At 37.2% G+C, this 12,955-nt stretch overlaps 1 long non-coding RNA gene across 2 annotated transcripts in view; it reads left to right on the top strand.

The window, feature by feature from the left end:
* The first annotated feature begins 1,007 nt into the window (after positions 1 to 1,007).
* Positions 1,008 to 12,955, top strand: part of LOC104909680 — a 24,175-nt gene continuing 12,227 nt past the window's right edge. For both annotated transcript variants that reach the window (XR_002111965.1, XR_002111966.1), the window contains exons 1-2: positions 1,008 to 1,081; positions 12,510 to 12,623. This is a non-coding gene — a long non-coding RNA (uncharacterized LOC104909680). The remainder of the gene's footprint in view (positions 1,082 to 12,509; positions 12,624 to 12,955) is intronic.

The following is a 12,955-nucleotide window of genomic DNA, read 5'->3' as shown; positions in this document are numbered from 1 at the left end:
CAATCAGAGAGATAAAGCAGTCATTTATTAACAACATAGGTTAATGAAAAAAAAAGTCACAGGTCAAAGAATGATTCATCCTCTTTGATGTCTTTATTCTGTAACTTGCATTTTATCTCATTTTACCGTAGGTAGTAAAGTAGTGGAACTCATGCACTGAAACACAGATGGAACAGATTCAAAGCTGTTACAATCTGCAAAATATCTTCTGCTATAATCAAATTCTTGCCTTTGCAGTCACTATAAGGGATGCCTGCTGGTTTACCACTCAGCATTCTCTCAGGAAAGGTGTGTTAGTTTTCTTTCCCACAAGGTTTAATCACAAAGGCCTGCAGCTTGAGAATTTACTTGAGGACTTCACAAGCCTTGCAGATAACAGTTGCCAGCAAAAGCACTTGGTCTAGGGTGATGTCACAGCCACCTAACAGTATTTTTACCATAAATTAGTAAAGTACCAGCAAAAAAAAAATCAAGTTTACTTCAAGAGGCAGCTGTAATAATACAGTGTTCTCCTTGGTTCCTTGGGCCTGGTCCCGGGGCACATAATACATAGATTATTTATTGTTACATAGTGCATTTATTACTGGTGTAGACCACTTATCAGTAGTTCTCAAAAGAAAGAATTGTAAACAGGGACTAGTAATATCCTGGTATTTTTTGGTGCGTTGTAGTATCAGCTATCCCTGTAAGAAAGACACAGTACATTGAGTTTCTCAAAATCTACAAAAGAATACACTATTGGATTGCCACTCATAACAGAAATTATTTAAATGTTTAATGAGTATCATGTTTCCAATGCATTTTTCAGTTTTCAAGTGACAAACTCTAGTGATATACTTATAAGTACTTCTAGAAAGAAAATACTTCTGTAGCAGAAATGCTAAGGCATGGCCTAAACCAGTGATTGAGCACCTGGTAAGAAGGCAGGGCTAACCCAGGTGAGCTCAGGTGCAAACAATTTGTCTGAGTGACTAGAATAGGTGGAGCCAGGATGCACCCTTTCCCAGATTTCATTTAAGGGTTGGCAATGGAGGGGAGGGTATCTTGCTGGAAATCTCCATGTATCTTAAGCCTCCTAAAGGTAAGCAGTTGTTTTCTTTTGTTTCAGTGCCTATGGCTGTTGCATTTGAGCAAATGCTTGCTTTCTGTAGCATCTGTCTTTGCTGCTCTGCTCTTTTTGCTGTTCTTTCTGTTGTGTTGTGGCTTCTAAAAAGCCGCCATTTTATGGGAAAGTGATTAAAATATCCTTAAGAAGAAGCTATTGGGTTAAAAGAGGCCTGTTCAGATGCTAATATATACCAATGACACTTGCCTTTACTAGCGAGCTAGGCAGAGGCTGAAGTTTGACTATGATCTTCTGTCATAAGGCAAGGTAAAAACAGTGAGGTAAGAAGAGACTGAAGTTGAGAGCTTTTTTGGTGATTTATGTCTGATTTTATTTTGTAGCAGAAGTCAAGATAGTTTTGGGTTCATGTCAACAGTGTGTTTTGGAGCAAGTTCTAAATTTTCCTCTTGTTATTGCATTTTAACTCACATCGTGGGATCATTTCAAAGTCTGTAAAGGATTTTTTTTCTTGGTGAAGCTACATAATGGACATTCCAGTAATGGACATTCAGTGAGCAGACTAAATCCAATCCTGAGTAATCCCCCTCAAACCAGAAATGTCTGAAGAATGAATAGGCTCTTAGAAGTTTGCTGCTGTCTTAGATTTACCTCAAAAGCTATACTTCTGAGCTACAAGACTTGCTACTGATAACACCTCTTTACCTTGTTGGTTATTAAGTCTTTTTTGGTTTTCTCTTTCTTTCAAACCTGTCAGTATTTTAAAACTTTCAAACAATTTGAACATGATTTTTTTTCTAGTCATCTTTGTTTTGGATAGTGTGTCAGGAGCAACTGATATGGGAACACGAGATAGAAAACTAGATAGGTTGGTTTTAAAGTTAAATCAATTAATTTCTCATGTCTATTCCTCAATTACTGTAAAATAAACAATTAAGTTAATTTTTCTTTGCCTTCTTAGTAGTTGAATGTGGGCACTTAATTGGGCAGGGATGACCTCCAAAGATCCTCATGGCAGGCTCCAGGCAATGAAGAGCCCAAACTATGTCTCCTTCTATCCATTCTACTTATTAGTACTTGTACTTCATGACAGCCCCTATTCTTGTGCAGAGCGCTCACTTCAACAATTGCATTTTTCAGCCTGATTGCTGGGCACTGTACCGGAGAATTTAAACCAGGTGGTAATTTTATACTATTTATGTGATTTATTGGAATAAGCAATGACTAGAAAGAAAAGATCTGTGTAGGCATTTGGTATGGAAGGTGTAGTGGTTGTGTGACAATGGAACTTTGGTTTGGGAGCTTACTGAAGGTTCTAGAAAAAGAGCTGCAAAAAATTAAGCTAATTATTTATCTGTAGAAGAGTTAACACCTGTGTAAAATCTTTTGTTTTGAATAAATAGGAAAAAGTAACCTCTTTAGTAACTCCTGTTCAGAGCATGGCACTGCTTTTTTTTCTTCTATTCTTATTTAAGGTTTCTCCATTGTTTAGGTCAGTAATTCTTTTTTTCCACATTATTCTCCTGAGATTTGTCCCACTGTTTTAATGATAAATATGAAACAGACATGGTAAATTTTTTGCCTTCTTTTAAGCTTTTTCAAGAACTATGGATTTGAATATTCAAATCAACCCTGAAATTCTTAGTGTGGCTTTTTTTTTTTTTGACAGACTGAATGAGGAAAAAAAGTAGAGGCTTTTCTGGCAGGTAGTACTGAAACTGTTCTAAAAGTTCTGCTAATAAGGCTCAAGAGAGTCAGGGAATGAGGAAGTTTGGATGAAAACATGCATATGAGACACTGACACCTCAGTCTATGTGGGGGAAGATTCTCAGCTGCTCAGCCCACATCACAGAGCTTGGCATTCAGCAGAAGCTGCTTATATGACATTTAAAACCAGATTCCCTAGAAAAATGGCAACAGTAGTAAGTGAAGGTGGCACTTTCCTAATAAAGAAATGAATACTTGGTTTTAGTGAGCTGGGATTTACTTCATCAAATTTTTGGGTAAGGCAGAAAAAAAACTGGATGATTTTTTTTTTCAGTTTTCAAGTTAAGTTTTCCACTACTTGATTTGAAATGGACATTACATTTTGAAATTTTTTTTTAAGGTTAAAACAAAAACAAAGAGTTTGCTTGTATAGCTAACTTAAAAATATTCACTTTTAGGTTGTACAAAAATTACATTCTCAACGCTTTTTAATACTGAACACCATGCTCTTTGGAGAGCCTGATAAGAGCACCACAACTTGTCCTTGACTGAATTTCAGAATGTTCTTTTATCTAGCGTGTAAATATACCTTTCCATAAATAAGAAAACAACAAAGTAACAAAAATAATGTTGCCCGAGAAAGAAAATATGTAATGTGTTTTGTGATCAAATACCTCCATTGTGCACTAGGTCTTGTGCAGATTGACAGATAGGGAAATAACAGTGATGGGAACTGAGCGTTGTTCTGCATGCCAAGAAGTCTCTTGCTAGTAAATACAGATCTATTTAGAGACAAAACCATTATTTTCTTTTTCTATGTGTTGTGGGATAAGGAAAGCTTGAATGGTTCTCTGCTGGTTCCTGTCAGAGACACAGATCTTTTAAATTTATATTTCTGGGAACAGCATTAGGCCATATTCTGCAATCTCTTTAATAGCTACTAGAATATTTCTGTGCTGTTGTGCGCCTTGTTTCCATTTCATAATCCATAAAGTTCACTTTTACCAGAGAAACAAGAAATAGGTTAAGCTATCTGTTTCATACAAATATCACAAAATACTGGGTGTATGACAGAATAGAAAGATAGTGATAATCAGGCTTTCTGTATTTGGCACTTGAGTTGCTTTTTTTTTTTTTTTGTGAAAATTTGTACTTGGGGGAAATCCCTCCTTCTTAAACTTGTAATCATATTTATAGAGATTGCAATTTGAAAAATCTTTGTGTGTTTGGTTTAGTAAAATCATCACTTAACATTTTCACATGTCAATTAACTCATGAGTATTGATAAATTTTCATTCAGTATAAATAAATCAGATTGTGAAATAGTTAATACCGTGATAATGGTAGTATCCATTTAGTCTGATTTGTATATGTATTCTGCTAGTTAATCACCAGTCAGCTTGAAGTGAAATGTTTTAGTGTGGTATGAGTTATATTTTCTTTCAATTGGTTGAGAGATAGAAAGATATGGTGTGGTAGACTTGAGACACTGCCCTGCCACAAGAATTAATTGTGGTTTATAACTGAAACTTTTATTTTCACCTTAAAATGCAGACCTCAGATCAGTATATTATCACTTTTTACTCCTCATGGCATTAAAGTGTCTTGTAAGTATGTCTTGTAAGCTTTTGAAATTCTAGTGGCTTTGGCTGGGCGTATTTAATCCTTGTCATGGATACCCTTTGCACAATGTCTTTCTCATCATGATTTTTAAGGTATGATCATTTGGTGATGAAAGCTGTCAGAACAGAGGAGACATTCAAGTTAGCTGCTAGAGACTTTTGACTACAAATGTCTTTTGTAAATTTTATTTTACTCTTTAAAAATACTAATTTTTCAGACACAGTTGAATTATGATCACTTTATAGATTTAGGAATTATCTAATTTCCTGTGTTTTCAGCATCTGTATAGGCAGAATCTCATCTATAAGGAATGTCTTGGGAATCTTGTTGGGTAAACATAACAAAGGCTTGTTTGTACTGCAGTGATTCTAGATATAACAAGAAAACTAATCGTAAAGTGTTAGAAGGATGTCAAAAGCTGTATGCAATAAATCCCCTCATCCAGAATTATCTATACATTTAAAGTAATGGATTAAGAAACTAGTGTTATGGAACTAATTAAAACATAACTCACTCACACATCTGATTTAGCTGCTTTGTTATCTAAACCTAAACCTTTCTTAAAGGTTAGATAAATATTGTGCCAGCCTAATGGTTATATTTAATTATTTTTTTTTGGAACTGGAAGGCATTCAGAGATGGCTGGTGGGGCATGATGTCTTCCTTTGTCACAAAAGATACTCATGCAGCTTGAAGGAGAGGATAAGAAAGGGATTTCTGCTCCCACATGGGATCAGAGGTGTGGTGGCTGTGTGTGTGTGCCGACTCCAGGTGTGTGGGGTATGTTGCCCTTGACTGGGTACACTGTCAGTAGATAAATGTTTATGCTGTTTCTTGATAAAATTTTCAACTATGGTGTGTCATATAGCTGGTAGGTGGCATAATTTGTAGTTGTTCTTATGCTGTATAGAATCTGGAAGCTGCAGTTGTGCAGGATCTCAAGATCTTCAGGGGAGAATTTTTGGAGCTTAATTTTCTTCTAGCCTGGCATTTTTAATGTCAAGTTTACTGGCTTAAGATCAGGTTGTAGGACAAATCCTGGATGCCATAGATGGAAGAATGAGTGAATGTGACCTCTTCTGGAATAGGAGACCTCGATGTTTTCCTCTGTAGTAAGAGGATTTGTATTTATGGATTCCCTGATGAAAGATATATTTTTGTAAAGATTATTGTTAGAAAGAACACAACTGCTTCCTGTCTGTTGTTTTAATAACCAATTTCTATGGGCATCCGTCCTTGTTAGACACTCTTGGGAATTAAAGGGAAAGGAAAAGGAAAGATTGCATTGATCCTGAATGCTATGTGCCTGTCAATTGTTTCTGTAAGGAGTCATTTCATGTAACAGATAGGAACTAACACTAACCTTTGTAATTGGCTGCTCACTGATTGTTCTCAGGAGATGCATGCTTTTTAAAGGAGGAAGGGACTTGCCTTCAATTCAATTATAGTATGCAAAAAAAAGTTCAGGGTTTATCCAAAGGAGACTGGAAAAAGTGGTGGGGAAATGTTAACAGCTTATATTCTCTTCTGAGGGAGGCTGGTTTGCTAGAGAGATGATTGATTTTTACCTAAGATTACTTAATACCTACCAATGCACAGGATATTAGAAAATGTAAGTTTGAAGACCATATTGCTTTTTCATGCCATTACCCTGCCTAAATATATTTTTTCTTAATCATCAAGAGTTCAGTTTTTTTTTTTCAGTGTAGGATATACTCACCAACATTGCTGTGGGTATCCACAAGCTCCAAAATAATTACTTTAAGTAGCTTGAAGTGAAGGGTTAGCTGTGAAGTTCAGGTTTGATTGATTCAAGTGACAGCGCATTTCTTGGAGCCAGGCAACTTGGATCCACATTTCAGCTTAATTATCTATCAGACCAAAGCTTGCAGTTCAGACTGATCTTTGTGTTGAAAACAACCATTTTAATGCATTAAACATAAAAGCAGGTTACACAAGTCAATAAATGTAAGAGTACACTTTGCGGCATTGTAGTTAAAGTGAATTTTCTACTCAAATATACATTAAGTTAGTTTTGCATGTAGGATTTTTTAGAATCAAAAAAGAAAACCATCTTAGATGTAAAGCTAAGAATGATAGTACTGTAACTGAAACCTTAATAAATGAATAAAATAATTATTAATACAGATCTAAGGAAAAGGAAAAGAAGAACGTTACTGCATGGAAAAAATTATAGTAGTAAGAATAAAGTTTAAATTTTTGTGCACCTATTTTCTAGCCCTTTTTGTTGTGTTGTGGTCACTTTTCCATTACCCCTCTGTACTCCAAGGCTGCTGGCAGGGTGTAAAAGGGAGAATAAGTCATTAACATCCTGAGCCCTTTGCTTCAAATAAAATTGTGTTTTCCTTTTCCTCCCTCTGGAATCTGCTTAGGGTCATTTTATGTATTTGTAATGTACATTTACAGCTTATTCTTTCCTCATTGTTCTGTAAGTTTATGATGTTTAAATTTTACTATAAATGTTGATTTTTTTTTTTTAATGGAAGTTATTTGTATTTTGTTTTATTTGCTGCTTCTACAATTATTTTTCTTGGACTGTAGGTTTATATCTTATCAGCTGGCCACTAATGAGTTTGTAGTTATGCCCCCTTAGTGCTAGCCCGTGCCCTATATCCCACCATCCTGTCCCTGTGCTCCTCATGTTCTCTGCTTCTTTAACCCTTGGCTGCCACACCAGGGTACTGTTTCTTCACACTAAAGTTTTTTTTCTGTTGCAAATTCATTATTACAGAATTATTCTATGCTGCTGTCTGTACAAAGAACTATGATTCTACTCTTCAAAAATTTTAAAAATGAGTTACTCATAGTCAATTTTTCATGTGATGAGCTGCTTTTACAGCTAAACTAACTGACAGCAGAGCTCCAGGCAGGTCATGACAAGTGCAGAGCAAGCCGAGAATCCTCAGAACAGAGGTTTTACAAACTCAATACATGCCTGAGGCCAGCAGCTGGCACTGGTAGTATTGCATCACTGGACTGTCTTGTCTCCTGATGGGGAAACTGCCAGTGCTTAGAGATGCTGCAGGCCATATAATAGATCTGCTAGAAAAATAACACTCATACACCTGAATGCTTCAACACTAGAGGGAATAGTTCAGTATAAGTCAGTGCTATATATGTTGGAGACATTTCTTTTTCTCACTTTTTCCGGCGGAGTAATACCTAGAAGACTGTGCATCACTGTTCTAAAATGCAAATGGAAGATTAATAAATCAGTTTCTGACCTGAGATGGATATACTGAACTAGAGTTTATTTTTGTGTTCTCAACAACAGAATAGATTAGATATAATTATGTCTCTGGGGAGGTCTGTATTCCATGTGAGCAGTCATCATGCTAAATTTTGCCCTTTGTGGATGACAAACTGGCATCAACAGATTAATATGTCTTTGCATATTATAAATGCAATCATTTGAAAAGAACAGATTCTACTTTATTTCTGCTAGAGTACTGAAATTTTTACCATTAGCCATGAGACTACCAAAGTTGCTAAAACCTCTCATGGTCAAGAAAGAATTCACTGAAGATTAAATAGTTTCTAGAGTACATTTGACAAACGTTGTTCAGATATTAAGGGTTTGTGAGAGTAATACAAATCATGTAGCAGGCAGAAAGATAGCGCTTCCTTTTTTATAACTCATTTCATCTTCACAGGATGCATGGGAGCAGACCAAAAGACACTTAGACTGGTGCACCAAGGTGATGGTTGCAGGGAAGTGATCTATGGGCTGTTTGATGTAGTACCGTAACATAACTTCCTTTGAAATCTTGAGATGAACACACAAACTAGAGTAGTCTGAAGAAGCTGGTGTGTATTTTGTTCCCTTTGTTGATAAATGTATGCAGATATCATTACATTCTTTTCAATATTGATTAATTAAGTTTGGCTATTTTATAGACACTTTTACATATGGCATCACAGATGGTTGTTTCTCAAGTTATGTCGGAAAGAGGCATCTTGTGACATTGACTGTATGTGTCAAATAGAAGTGACATTGTAAATACAAGATGTATGCTAACTGGAGAATTTCTATGGCATAAGCTGCCTGGCAGCTGTTATATTCTGAGGAGTCCTCAGAGGGAATGGTTAATGCCCTGTATTTCCTTAGAAACTTCAAATAGAAAAGTGCAAATATGGTTCTTGGCATAGTGGCAAAGATAAATGTTCCTAAAATATCGCTGTTTTTTCTTTTTTTCTCTCAAATAACCTTCTTTATATTCCAAAAACAACTAGAGTTTCCTGCATGATCAACTGGAAATATAACTTATATTAATGTTTGATATTGATATCTGCTTGAATTGAGTATTGTTTAGGAGAGGATATTGGCAGATGGGCTTATTTTTAAATGCTGATGTACAGCATTTTCCTACCAGAAATGCTGATTTGTATTTTCTTCAATTTTTACCCTCTTCCTTAAGATAGTTTATGATGGTATTTCATATGTTTTCTGAAGGTTAAAATGTTATGAATGGGGTAAACTTTAGTATGCTAATAAAATAAAGGTAGGCACTGGAGTCAAATGCCAAAGATTTGTCAGCTACACTCATTCTACTGGCTGCCAGCACCTATACTGTCAAGTCCCTGCCCTTTCTCGTCCTCCACTTTCAGTCACTGCAGCCCTTTATTGATTCTTGAACGCATTCTCATTATGGTCTGCTTCACCATGATATTTTGAACAAGCCATTTGTCTGATGTGCTTCACGTGAATCGGTCTCCATATAATCTTTTCCTGGTCTTACATCTCTTGTCATATTGTTTACTCCACTGAGGATAGCCTCCCTCACACAAAATTTCTTCCACCACATTTCTTCTTCTAGTAGTATTTATCCTTATTTGTCATCATCAGTAGTTTTCTTCTATTACTGTCTTCTACTGCCTTTTATAAAAGTACTATTTTTTCATACAGTTTCAGTTTATGAATTTAAAAGACAAAGGGTGTGGGTCTGATGTGTGGCCTAGCTGTATTTCAGAAAAGATTAGTTAGTCTGACCTGTGTGTTATACCCTTAGCTCCTGTAATCTATGTTCTTCAAGTTAAGTTGGACTTCAAATCTCAGAGGGTCATGGCATGGAGTCTAGCTGGAGGCTTGTAACTAGCGATGTTCACCTGGGGGTCAGTGCTGAGTCCAGCCCCATTCAATGTACTTGTCATAGATTTGGATGAAGGAATAGAATCCATCCTTAGAAAGTTTGCTGATGGTACAAAGCTAGGAGGAGTGGCTGACACACCAGAAATCGTGCTTCCATTCACTGAGACTTAGACAGCGAACTCTGGGGAGTTGGATGGAGAGGAACCTGATGAACTTCAACCAGAACAAGTGTAGGGTCCTGCACCTGGGAAGGCATGACCAGACACATCAATATGTACTAAGGCCTGACCTGCTTAAAAGGAAGAAGGATCTGGGAGTTCTACTGGATAACAGTTTGGCCATGAGTCAGAAGTGTGCACCTGTGGTCAAGAAAACCAGTGGGATCCTGGGGTGCATTAAAAGGAATGTGGCCAGCAGGTCGAAGGAAGTGATCTTCCACTCTACTCTGCCCTGATGAGGCCACATCTGAAATACTGTGTCCAGTTCTGAGATCTTCAGTTTGAAAGAGACAGGGAACTTCTAGAGAGTCCAGTGGAGAACCACAAAGATGAAGAGGGATCTGGAGTATGTCCTATATGAAGAAAGGCTGAGTGACCTAAGACTGTCCAGCCTGGAGAAGAAAAGGCTGAGAAGGGACCTCCACACTGTTTATCTAAAATGTGGGAGTCAAGATGATGGAGGCAGCTTTTCAGTGGCATGCAGCAATAGAAAAAAGGGCAACAGGCCAAAACTGGAACATATGAAGTTCCATACAAATGCTAGGAAGACCTTTACTGTGAGAGTGACAGAACATTGGAACAGGTTTCCCAGAGTGGTTGTGGAGTCTCTTTTTCTGGCGATGTTCAAGACCTGTCTGGATGCTTTCCTGTACAACCTACTCTGCTTTAGAAGGGGGGTTGGATTCTACAATCTCTAGAGGTTATCTCCAACCCCTAGATCCTGTGATTCTGTGCAGCTGAGAATTCGCTATATCAAATATTGTTATTGTGCTCTTTGAATCTGTTGTATTTTCCATGGGAATAAATAGTAGGCATTACTTTCAGAGCAAGAGGCACACATTTTCTATGTGTGTGGGCTTATTAGACAAAACTGACCAGTGGTAAATGTCCTTGAGAGACAATAAAATCTGTGCAAGAAATGAAACAATGCAGTTGCAGCCTTATTATTGGATACCCGCTCTGTTTTAGCTTGGATTGATTTCACCCTTGAAGCATCCAAAACTTCAAACCCTTCAAGAAACCTAGTGAGACCAGAACTCTCGGCTTTAACTCAAGTCAGGGTGCACAGCAATGTTAGCTGGTATGAGCTGACTGCATAGCGCCACCACAACATGCCTGAGGATATACACCCAGCAGGTGGCGTGCTTGGGCAAAAACGAGACAACCCTACTCCAGAAGAACTGTATTGTTTTGTTGTTTTTATCTTAACTTCCCCGCTCCTGAACCCCCAAAGGTTTAGAATTAGGGCTTTTTGTTTGCATTCTCTTTGCATTCTCTTTTTCTTCCTCTAAGTCTTCTAAGCATCTCTCTTTCTCTTTTTTCCCCTCTCTTCTAAACTGAATAATCTGTGCAAGCAAGTCAAAAGCTGTTGAGCTAATAGAAAAAAATTGTTTCTGAACAACTTTTTTTATTACTACTTTGTCTAGAAAACAAGAGGTAGAAAAACTTGGTATAGTAATTTTTGAGTAAATTAGTAATTTATTGGTTTTGAGATAGCAGTGTCATTAAATTACTTACCATATTTGTATATCTTTCAGGGGATTTTGTACAAACAAATGAGTGTTCTGTGTGAGTGGGGATACATTAAGACATTAGTTCATGGTTTTATTATATTCTGTAATATGAATTCAGCAAACAGGTGCCACACCATCTGTAATCCTCATTTTTGGCTGTGACTGCAAAATGAATACAGGCTGGACTTATAGATCATGAACAGTTTGTGTGGGTGGCTCCCACTTCAATTCATGCACTCAAAATCATGTTTGCATACTCACAGATTATACACAGAAAAATACGAAGTAGAGACATGACTTTCTTGTTCATAATGTTTTAAGTAGCATGCATTATACGTTAGATCAAGAGCTACTGTGCTAATTGTGGTGTAATTCTTGGAGCTTGTGGAATTGCATAAGCTCCCTTGGTAGTAGCAAGATGAATAGCAAGATGTACAAGCCTGTAGTACATCCAGAGATCTTCAGACTTCAGTGGATTACTTTGATTTTTTGCTTGAGAAAATGTTGTCTGTCTCTTCAGCGTGATGATCTCTCCAAATATTCCAAGATAGTGAGGAGTAGTCTCCTGGAGCACCTGAGTTTCTCCAGCAGCTGAAGGAAAACCCAGGAGATGCCAGACAGTCAGTAAATGAGAAGTGCAGGCATTTTCTCTATACCTTCATCTAAGACTTCATCTCTAGAGACTCACCTTCAGGTCTCAATCAGAATTATGTTAGAGTTATGTTTGACCTCTTGTAGTCACTTGTATGTTCAAGGCTGGATCCAGACTAGGACCCTACTTCTGATCAGTTTGTGTGGTACAAGGTGTGGTGTAGATTGATAGCAAAGAGAAGAGAAACTGGATGCTTCAGCACTAAGAAATGGGGTTGAAGGATTTTTTTCCAACCTTTTTTTAAAATATAAGCAAATAAAGAAGCATCTTTCTTAAGCTGGATATAATTAGGTAATAATGACTATAGCTTATGCTATACTCAGCACTGTCAGCAATGCTGAAATGCTTGTCTCTGCTTAAGCTGTTATGATTCCTACTCTCTAATAATGGCAGCAGTAATTGTCTATGGAAACACAATTTTTCTTCCATCACACTTGTTAATTTCTTTATTCTTTCTTCCTGCCTGGGGAAGGTGTGGTACTGGAAGGAGATGATAGCTTATCTCTACAGATGACAGCATCCTGGATTCCAGTCCCTGAATCTGTCCACCTTTCATATTTTGCAGTTACTGAAGGTTTAATCTCATGATGTTGATTAAGATTATCATGTTTTTTGTATGTAGGTGAGCGGAACAGGTGTTCGCTGAGACCCATAAGTTATTAAATAACATTTCTTGTGCTCATGGAGGATGAAGTATAATGACTCATAATGATAGATTGCAGATCTATCTTTCCAGGTAATTTTCATGCTTTTCTTATTCTGGTCATAAATAGAAATAACAAGAAACAAATAAGACAAGCTTGTAAAGATTGTAGTGAGTCACGTAGGAGATTAAACTTTTTTAACGTAGTAATTGTGTACTTCTCTCGCTTTTAATACAGAATCACAGAGTGGCCAGGGTTTGAAGGGACCTCAAGGATCATGAATGTCCATCCCCCCTGCCACATGCAGGGCCACCAATCTCCACATTCAATATTAGACCAGGCTGCCCAGGGCCGAATCCAATCTGGCCTTGAACACCTCCAGGGATGGGGCAGTGTTGTTGTTTTTTTTGTTTTTTTTGTTTTG

The sequence above is a fragment of the Meleagris gallopavo genome, chromosome 2 (assembly GCF_000146605.3).
Source record: "Meleagris gallopavo isolate NT-WF06-2002-E0010 breed Aviagen turkey brand Nicholas breeding stock chromosome 2, Turkey_5.1, whole genome shotgun sequence".
Lineage (NCBI taxonomy): Eukaryota > Metazoa > Chordata > Aves > Galliformes > Phasianidae > Meleagris > Meleagris gallopavo.
The sequence above is the reverse complement of the archived record's forward strand: the minus strand, read 5'-3'. Positions and strand labels throughout refer to the sequence as shown.